Source organism: Primulina huaijiensis, chromosome 1 (assembly GCF_012295235.1).
Source record: "Primulina huaijiensis isolate GDHJ02 chromosome 1, ASM1229523v2, whole genome shotgun sequence".
NCBI lineage: Eukaryota > Viridiplantae > Streptophyta > Magnoliopsida > Lamiales > Gesneriaceae > Primulina > Primulina huaijiensis.
The window spans coordinates 4,210,660-4,221,063 of record NC_133306.1 but is presented as its reverse complement, the minus strand read 5'-3'; positions in this window follow the sequence as shown (position 1 = coordinate 4,221,063).

Sequence of the window (10,404 nt, the reverse complement as noted above, 5' to 3'; positions counted from 1 at the left end):
ATATATATATATATATATATATATATATGATTCCCCTGATTTAATTGCGAGGCGACCACACCTTAATCGCATATATTCTCTTTATATATTTTAATTAATAAAAGAAAATCACCCAATTAATTTTCGGAATCTTCATCATAAGATGCGGTGATTAAAGCGCAAATCCTGAAGCATGGATGATTTAAAGTATAATATTGACAACGCATCTCAATAATTAGAGTAAAATAATGGTGGCATGCTTATCCCAAAGTCCCATGATTTGAGGCTTTAATTTTAATTATCAATCCTTGATTTAATTCAACGTTAATCAATCAAACCTTCCCTCCCAAGTCACAATCGAAATCTCCTTTTGCTTACTTTTATCCACGCCCCAAGTAATAGCCCTGCCCTTTTAAGGAAACCATTAGGAAATTTACATGATGGTTTGGTTCCTTTTTCTTTTTCCTTGATTTGTGGGGAATATTTGGCCAAAAACATTTCTTATAATTAATATATTAGATAGAAAAAGTATTTTTAATATTAGACTAGATTAATATATTAGAATTGAGTGTTCCAAATAACTCGAAATGAAAAAAATCAAATAATAATATCAACTAATGTTATTATAATAATTAATTAGGATTGATCCTTTAATTAGCGTTGATATTATGAGTCGTTCTCTTGTGAGACGGTCTCATGAATATTTATCTGTGAGACGAGTCAACACTACCGATATTCACAATAAAAAGTAATACTCTTAGCATAAAAAGTAATATTTTTTCATGGATGACTCAAATAAGATATCCTTCTCACAAAATACGACATGTGAGATCATCTCACACAAGTTTTTGTCTGATATATTATATATCTAATATGTCTGTTCTCCTTGTGTGAAAACTACACTGATTTGTTCTGTTCTTCGATCGAGAGAGAAAATTAGAAATAAATAAACATGAAATTACGTGACCCTCTTGTGCTGTGTGTCACGCCTCTCGTCGCTCTCCACCTATCAATTCTGCATATATATAAATTAATTAATTTACGGATCAAAACAAAGTTTGGTTTTATTTTTCAACGAAAAGCCTTCACATCATGGACAAACTCAACCGCTTCAACAATTCCAGTAAACCGGCCATATGTGTTACGCATGGCTAGCTCCGGAAGCTTATTCAATGACAATTTGTCTGTTTATGTGAAATATACTATGCCAAAATGCCGCCATGTAGTTTATTATGTCATCCATTATCTCTTATTTAAACTATGAGAGCGACTTTTCTATTTTGCTCGCGTTCAGTCAATTTATAATCTTAATATACTAATTTAATCTTTTTTTATAATCTTAATATACTAATTTAATCTTTTTTTCTTGGAATGCTGATATGATTATGGTGAATAATGACCTCATACTCCGATTCTCAATGAAATTAATTGCCTGGGAATTGTAAATGTTTGCATATAATAACCAATAGGCATCAGAAACATTAAGTAATATTTGTGTGTAGAAAAAAATAGAAAAAAGATAAAATAAAGAATTGGAATTACGTGTTATATACCTGCCTCGGATTACCTTTAATATTTTATACTGATGATTAGAACGTCACATGCAATTAATTAAATAGAATAGCAAGTTGAATTCACATATTAGTATTGTTTTTGGGGATCGAGTACATACTTGTCTATACGTACATACATATATTTGTATGTATGTATGTATGTATGTATGTATATATCCAGCTAGCGCGCGCGATGAGAATAAATTGATCAAGACTGAAGGTTTTTGTCCACACAGTCCCCACTAGGAAAGCAAAATGCGACAAAATTTAATAATGAACAAACAACTAAAATCAAATCAATCTTATAAAGAAAATTCACAATCTGTTGATAATAAGAAATAAGTAATTGTAACATTATGATTTTTATCTTTGTATTTTTTTTATCTGACTTGAATATTTTCATAATGTAAATTTTCTGGAATATTCCCGATTTGTTTTATTAATAATTATAAGTATATTACATATATCTTACAACCATGTTTTCCCCCCTATAATTGAATAATTATTGTGAAAAATGGATATATATATATATATATATATATCAAGTTGGCTTTTAGTTTTCACAACCTTTGTTCTCTCTACAATACTCACATGTTTGCCAATGAATTGCCGACAGGCGCCTACTAAATAATTATTTAAATTTTTAAAAATTGAAGGCTTACCTTTTCTTTACTTTTTTTAATTTACATTGTCTTATATAAGATCCATTCAATTATTTATATACATGCATGATAAGCAAAAGGGAAACCTGTCAGCCATGTAAAATTATATTCCTTATTAAGAAACTTCTCCGGGTCGAAATAAAATATTTATAATTAAGGTTTTTTTTGAGACGATTTCACTGACATCTGTGAGACGGATCAAACCGATACATATCTATTATGATAAATAATACTTTTTTCATAAATTGGTCCGGTCCGGAATTTTAATCTTTTGTGATTTTATATTGGTAATTAAGCTAGTTTTATTTTAAAATTTAATCTTCTGATGTATGCGCTTGTGTATTCATTTTCCTAATTAAACGATTTATCTGTGTATTTACTAAATTATATTGAAAAATAAATTTCTGTTTATATTGCATCGTAAGAACAAATCAACAATAAAACAATAAAAATAATTATAACAGTACCAATTATTTTTATAACAACTTTATATTTAAAGAATAAAAAGAGATCGTGGTACGTGTGCACACCCATATGCGCATCTTTACACGTTCATCTACATCTAATTCTCGCTAAGCTTTGATTCTAATATGGCAGGCAATATTTTAATTGGATAGATCCATCTCTCAATGACTCATAATTGTTTAATAATTTTTTAATGTACATAAAAAAAAATTTTAAAAAGGGTCCTACGCTTTGCTTTCTCTTCAGATTCTACTTATAAATACTTAGATTTTATCATATTTTAATTGAGCACTTTTCAATTCTTGCCTTGCAACATCTGCAAGAATTAGAATAAAATAATTGAGGCGTAGATTGCCATGATTCTGCAATTGACCCAATTAAAAATACCATCTTTTTCTTTATTTTTTTTCTTTTTTTTCCCCTGAAAGCAAGTACTATTATAAATTAATATATAATGTCCTTGATATATATTTTAGTCATTATTTTCTACATAAAAACTCTTGTGAGACGGTTTTACAGATCGATTTCGTGGGTCGAATCTCTTATTTGAGTCATCTATGAAAAAGTATTACTTTTTATGCTAAGAGTATTACTTTTTATTGTGAATATCGGTAGGGTTGACCCGTCTTACAGATAAAAATTCGTGAGAACTCTATTTTCTAAACTAATAAAACGATGAGTGAATAAATTAAAATATAATGTTGCGTGTCTTCACTTTGAATAGCTTAATTAAATTTCAATTAAATAGTAATTTGTAAATTGATTGCCATTATTAAAAGAATTTGTCTATTAGTCTCTCCCAGTCATTTCCCCTGGCCTTCTAATCCGGATGATGACTTGTTTATTATTAGAGTAATTAATTGCGTGATATTTAAGCAATTAAATTGCCATTCTTTTCAATTTCATACCTAATAATAACATTTCATTGTTGATTAATTCACTCGGCCTAAAAGTTTGAAACTAATTTGTTTTTGTCTCGTTTACTTGTAATTTCCTTACCTTACTTTGATTATTAGACATATCAGAAGAAAAAGGTGATTTAAGAATTGTAGTAATAGTCAAGTGGAGTTCCAATCACATTACATTATCAAGATTTGTGCATTTTGGGGACCAACTTTTCACATTTCAAAAACATTGTTATAAAATGTCGGGATTATTCTATGATATATTTGGATTATTTCTCTCCTTAATCTTATTGATATGGCTAAATATTAGACTCACATTATCTGATGATATTGGAATATGAGAAAGAAACATTTCCGTAGACTAACCCTGAATCCAATTATACATTGAAATTCAATAATGATGGCGAGTTAGCCATTCTAGAAGGGTTCTTTTATTTGTTGCTTAGTTGGGAAAACAAGAGTCGTATCTTTTGAATTGACGATTGAAGAACAAATTTCGAGGGGTACCACTAGCGACGATGGCTTGAACGTAATACGTTTTTGTTCACACCCTATTTCCAGTTGTCGCATTCTCGTATTAATGGCAAGGCCACCTCATTCGTCGGTACACCTATTCCATTTGCATAATAATGAAATATCAATGTAAACAATGCTATCTTTGTGGAGGTCTTTTTCTAAAACTTTAGGACAAATAATTGTACTTCATATCAAATCATGTTCACTGAATCTTTCTTCGTCTTGTGGATTTGTATATCTGCAATTTTATTATTTTATATTTTCATATGTTATTTTTGTGTTTTTCATGATTTTTATCTTTTTTACAACACGATGTTAGTGTGACGCCCACATATACACTACTAAATTAATGAATATTTGGTTTTGTATATTTGTTTGTTTTTTTTTTTGGTAATTTGGGTTTTTTATACTGTCAAATTTCAGTTTTAGCTCGTTATCTCTGTTTTTTCATAATTTTTGTCATTTTTGCACCATGATGTTAACCCGAGGTTACTGTGACGCTCAAGTATGCATTATCAAATTAATGAATATTTGGTTTTGATTTTTTTTTTTGTTTTGTTTTGTTTTTTTGCAATTTTGGTTTTATAAATTGTTAAATTTCAGTTTTAGCTTGTTATTTTTGTATTTTTCGTAATTGGTTGATTTTTTCCCTAATTAATGCCAACATTTCACCAGCATGACGTTCATTCGTGAAGTGAGTCTTACCAAATCGACATTCTTATCGAAAAATGACTAAAATTTTTAAAAAACTAAAACTCAATTTTGATAACACATACTATCAAAATCGTAATACGACCAACAGTGAGAATGCAAATTGTAATTTTTCCGAAATTTACTGCCATATACCTCCGCTTAATATGTTTTCAAACATATAACAGTGTGAAGCATAAAGCTTTCCGAGATTCAATGTTCCAGAATTCAGATATGTTTTCCTCAAGAAAAAAGCTTTGTAATTAAAGTAGCTTTCCAGTAGCTACTTAGGATCAAATACCATATATTAATAAATTTCAGACATGACAGCAATTAATCGTGCTTTAAATTAATAAATTAATTTGTCAACTGAACATATTATTTGCGGAACAAGAGAGTCGTCATTATTGTGCTAATCACACAATTATATACATACATATATATATATATATATGTGTGTGTGTGTGTGTGTGGATGTATATATATATATATATATGTCCAGCCAATATATCCATGGTATCTCGTTAACACATGATTTTACTCCAAAATCTTTCGCAGAAGATTCTCTTTATTTATAATTCATTAAAAAACAATTATCATAAGATAAAGATTTATGATTTTGGTAAAGGTAGAATACGTGGAACATGGATAAAGAAACGTGAACCTCGCCACTCCCAAAATAACATAAGAAAGAAATGCAATCCTATGTATTAAATATTAGGTACGATTTGTCTGATTTGTCAGTTGAAAATCAGCATTTCGAATTGTATATAATTGATATGCCACTCCTGCAAAAATAGTTCTCTCTGACTTTGGGAATTAATTGTATGGACGAATAATTCAAAGTCTATCGCTTCGTCGAATTACACACCTATAATAGGGTACGCATTCCGATTGTTCAAGCCAGAATTTTCAAAATTCGACCGAGACATGCCGCTGGTTCGGTCGGAGCACCTCAAAAACTGTTTTTTTTTTTTTTTTTTTTTGTTCAAACTAGTTCAAAAACGGATTATTAACTGGAAAACCGATTCCACTGGTTTTTCGATTCTTTTTTTTAAATGTTATTTTTTATTTTTAAAAAATTTAATTTAATATTTTGTTATATATATACATGATTATTTGAAAGTTGGATTTCATAAATAAAATTATTTTAGCAACACTAAAGTTTATTTAATTTATTATTTTGTTTTTAAAAAACATATAACTATAATTAATATTTTGAATATATGTATATAATTATTTAATTTCAAAACTTTGTATTTTGTAATATACATATTTTAGGTTTTAATATTTAAAATATATTATTTATTATATTATATTAATATTTATATATCATAACAATATTCTGGTCTTACCGTCCGGTTAAACCGATCGAATCGACCGGTTCGATCACCAATCCAATTATATAAACATTGGTTCAAACAAAAAATAAAGATATTCATTTTCCACATAGGTTAGCACGATGCTAACAAACTATTCAAATTGTAATAAGATTCAAAACTCACTACCTAATCAAGGTCAGATGCAACAAAAATAGGTAATAACAAAACTATGCATGGCTAGACAATAAATTTTACCTATCTTATAGGCTATTTAATTTAAGGTAAAAAATTGTGTGAGATGGTCTCACTGGTCGTATTTTGTGAGACGGATATCTTATTTGGATCATCCATTAAAAAATATTACTTTTTATGCTAAGAGTATTACTTTTTATTGTGAATATCGTTAGAGTTGACTCGTCTCACAAATAATGATTCGTAAGACCGTCTCACAAGAGACCCACTCTTAATTTAATAAGGAGATATAGTAATTGTGACAGAAACATTAAGAAATTAGATTTTAATTGTTCTTTATTAACTTTGCATTGCTAGACATTAACTTTTACCTATCTAATACCCTATTTTAACATAGAAATACATTTTTTTTATTACTGTTAGTTATCCCACATCGTTTAGCTAAAATATTTGAGAGTTGAATGCTCAAATTTTATCGTTATGTGTTAGATTGTCCATAGTTGGGACACCCGTTCTGTCCATAATTGGGTCATTTGTAAACATCACGCTCCAGATATTCATTTCTAGGCATGATGAGTGTGTTAGTTGTCTCACATCGGTAAAATAAAATCCCTGAGAGTTGCATATATGGACTTGGACAATCTTCCTCTCTTGAGCTAACTTTTGAGGTTGAATTAAGTTCAAGTCCCAATCTTAAATTGTATCACCTGGATTCAAGCTCTGACCTCTTCTAATTTTAACCAGAAAGATCGTGGCAGTAATTAGACTTCTAATTTGGTTCCCTTTCAATCACATTTTCAATCAAGAACCTTCTTTTAAAATTTTGTTGACTTTCAATAACAGCTGCAATATAAAGCCAAATGATGCCCTCCACTTTGCGAGTATAATTTAGAAAATTAGTGCGCCATTGATTGTGACTCATATGTTTTGAATAAGTGGAACCAAACTCGAAAGCGACCAGGATTAACATTAAAAAAAACTTATATCTATTAAGGGCTGCTAATCGAAAATGGTGAGACAATTTTTTTGTTCATATTAAGGTGTGGTCACCAATGATATTTTATGGACCATTAGGTTTGAAGATATTGATGTATTAATTTGATTCCAAATTGGCTTATTTTGATGGTAAATTGTTGTGGTCAAGAACAAGAAACGTGTGGTTGGTGTGGTGATCAAATATTTTTTTTTCTTCTATCAGTAATTCTTTTGTAAGATGATATTATAAATTTTTATTCTTGAGGCGGGTCAATCCTGTCTATATTTACAATAGACAAAAACTTATGTGAGACGGTCTCACGGGTCGTATTTGTGAGACGGATATCTTATTTGGGTCATATATGAAAAAGTATTACTTTTTATGCTAAGAGTATTACTTTTTGTTGTGAAAATGGATAGGGTTGACCCGTCTCACAGATTAAGATCCGTGAGACGGTCTCACGTGAGAACCACTCTTTACAATAAAATATAATATTTTTAATAAGTGGTCCAAATAGAATATCTGTCTCACATAATTGAACAATGAGACTATCTCACATAAGTTTTTGTGTTCTTCTTTGTTTATTTTGAGCTGAAGAAAAATTTATTTTAATTAGATTTGTAATTTGAGATCTATATTTCAATATATATATTTTTAGTACTTCAAAGATTGAAGTAAGGGCTTAAAATTGATTGGGCCGACTGCATAAATGACACAATTGAGTTCCTATGAAGGCTCAAATGTTGGTTGTCGAGACAATGATTTGGGCTTTTGCTGGAAGAATTCTCATACGGCCTGGTTGAGACAAAATGAGACGTCCATTAATATTTATGAAAAAAATGGATTGAAAAACTAAATTATAAGCTCAGAAGAAAAAAAAAATTGGCCTCTCACTTCTATTGCTTTTTAAGTACTAGTTATTTTTTTGTTTTTAAATATCATCGAATACCTTGTGATCTCATTAGAAAAGGGAACAAAAAATTGTATTCAAATTAGAGATGTGAAAATAAGCTAAGTCCGCCCTACACCGTATAACTATATAAAATAGATGAGTTGCGCTGACTATTTTGTAACTAAGCCAAAATGGTGGACTAGATCAGCTTTCCCGGCCTATTGGTCTAATGGTGATTCCTAGCCGCCCGTGCCCAACCCGCCAAAATACCTACAAGCTTGGCTAAGTCCGCCGGTCCGCTAACATGTTTTAACATGTCTAAAGCGAATGTATTCTATATATCCCAAGGTGGCTTGGTTGGAAGAAATTTAAATGAATTGATTTGGGGACCGGTTTACTTATAACAATATTTTATTGACTTGGGTACTTAATTTGATTCTCCTAATAAAATATAAAAAAAAAAAGAATAGTATCGATTCCATGCGAAAATAAAATTACACAAAATAAGTCTAAATCTTAGGCTTTAGACATATAATTAACATCATATAAATAATGAATTGCAGATGAGAAGTGCAAGCCTCGCTGTCCTACAAATTAGTTGATTAATTAGAGACAAAAATTTGATCTCCCATGTGAGGATGATTTCTTACCAAAAGACTCGTTAGTACATTATTTTTTTTTGGAAAAATAAAAAGAATAATTAATTGTGGTCAATTAAGTTGTCTCATCGATTCCTGGTTGTTGCTCCGGGCTTGTCACAGAGCTAGGGCACACGCACGTAACACATTCATTCATATTAAAATAATTTATATACTAAAAGAAAAGAAAAAGATAATTAACTAATTAAGCTTCTTCTTTCATTACATGGATATATTATTACATATTGGTGACTAGTCGAGCGCGTTTGATGATCACTCGAACTGTTTCGTATATATTATGAGATGATCGAATGGTGTGAATGTGCGATCAAGTTACTCTCTTATCGACCGAACCAAACTTACGTAAAAATCGTGGATCGAATTAATTATTGTGAAAGAAAATTATAATACAGGTAAATCGAACGAAGGTTGCATTATATTTTTAATGTTCAACCTTCTCTTGAAATTAAAATAAGATTTGGTGACTTACATATTTTGGTCAATCTTCTTTCCTAATGCAATTGATATTCATTCATATCATGAGATGGACCTATAAAAAAAATTTGTTGAGTTTTAAGGCCGAATCATGTGTGTATGCAAGCAATTAAATTAAATTAACCCATAAAAAAAAAAAAGATGGATTGGTAGAAGTAATGCTGATTTTTACTGCTAATATATGATTTATTTTATAAATATGGACAATTTAAATTCAAAGATTCCACGCTAGGGGAAACTTTACAAGAAATTAAAACCAAATGACTTTACAGAAGTATTCATGTATGTATGTATGTATAGCAAAAAAAGGTTAGGACCTACCTGATGACGATTAATCTGGTAGTCATTTTAAAATTTTAGTTAATTAATTTTATCTAATGATATACAAAGAACTCATATAATCAACATGCAAATGCAAGTCACCGGTTAGCAATGAAGTGACATAAACAACTCGAGACGTAGATTCGATCGAACCTATGTTAAAAGCAAAAAATTCATCCAAAACCCCAAATATGTAATCTAAAAAAAATGCGAATGCAGTACAAAACGAGGAGTAGAGGAGGACTTTAACTGTTTGATTCATGGAGTCGTGACTGAAGGGATGTAAACAGAGAACTTATGGCCACTGGAATATTTATCCAAACAGAAAGGAGATCGAAATGTCCATAATTTCAGCTTATATACCATATGGGTATCGTTGGTGAATGATTGAAGCTGTCAGATGACCTGATTCATGAGGCTAAATCTCGATAAATTGGATAATATATATCAGACCATGTCTTGGAAACCAGGTCAAAACAAGAAATCCCGCGTTGTTGGTATGAGAGGCTAAAGCTGCCAGCATGATCTGGTTAGTAAAAAAGTCCAATTTTCTCAGTTGTCATTCCCACAAACCTGCGAGTAGGGATGACAATGGGAGGGGGTGGGGGCGGGGGCGGGTTTGCCATCCCCATCCCCTAATTATATCCCTGCTCCCATCCCCGCACCCATCCCCGGATCTATCTAATCGGGGAATCCCCATCCCCGAACCTGCGGGGATAAAATCCCCGTCCCCGTCCCAGTCGTCGAACCCGTTTGAAATACCCGAATTTTTAAAATTATATATATATTACTGTATAT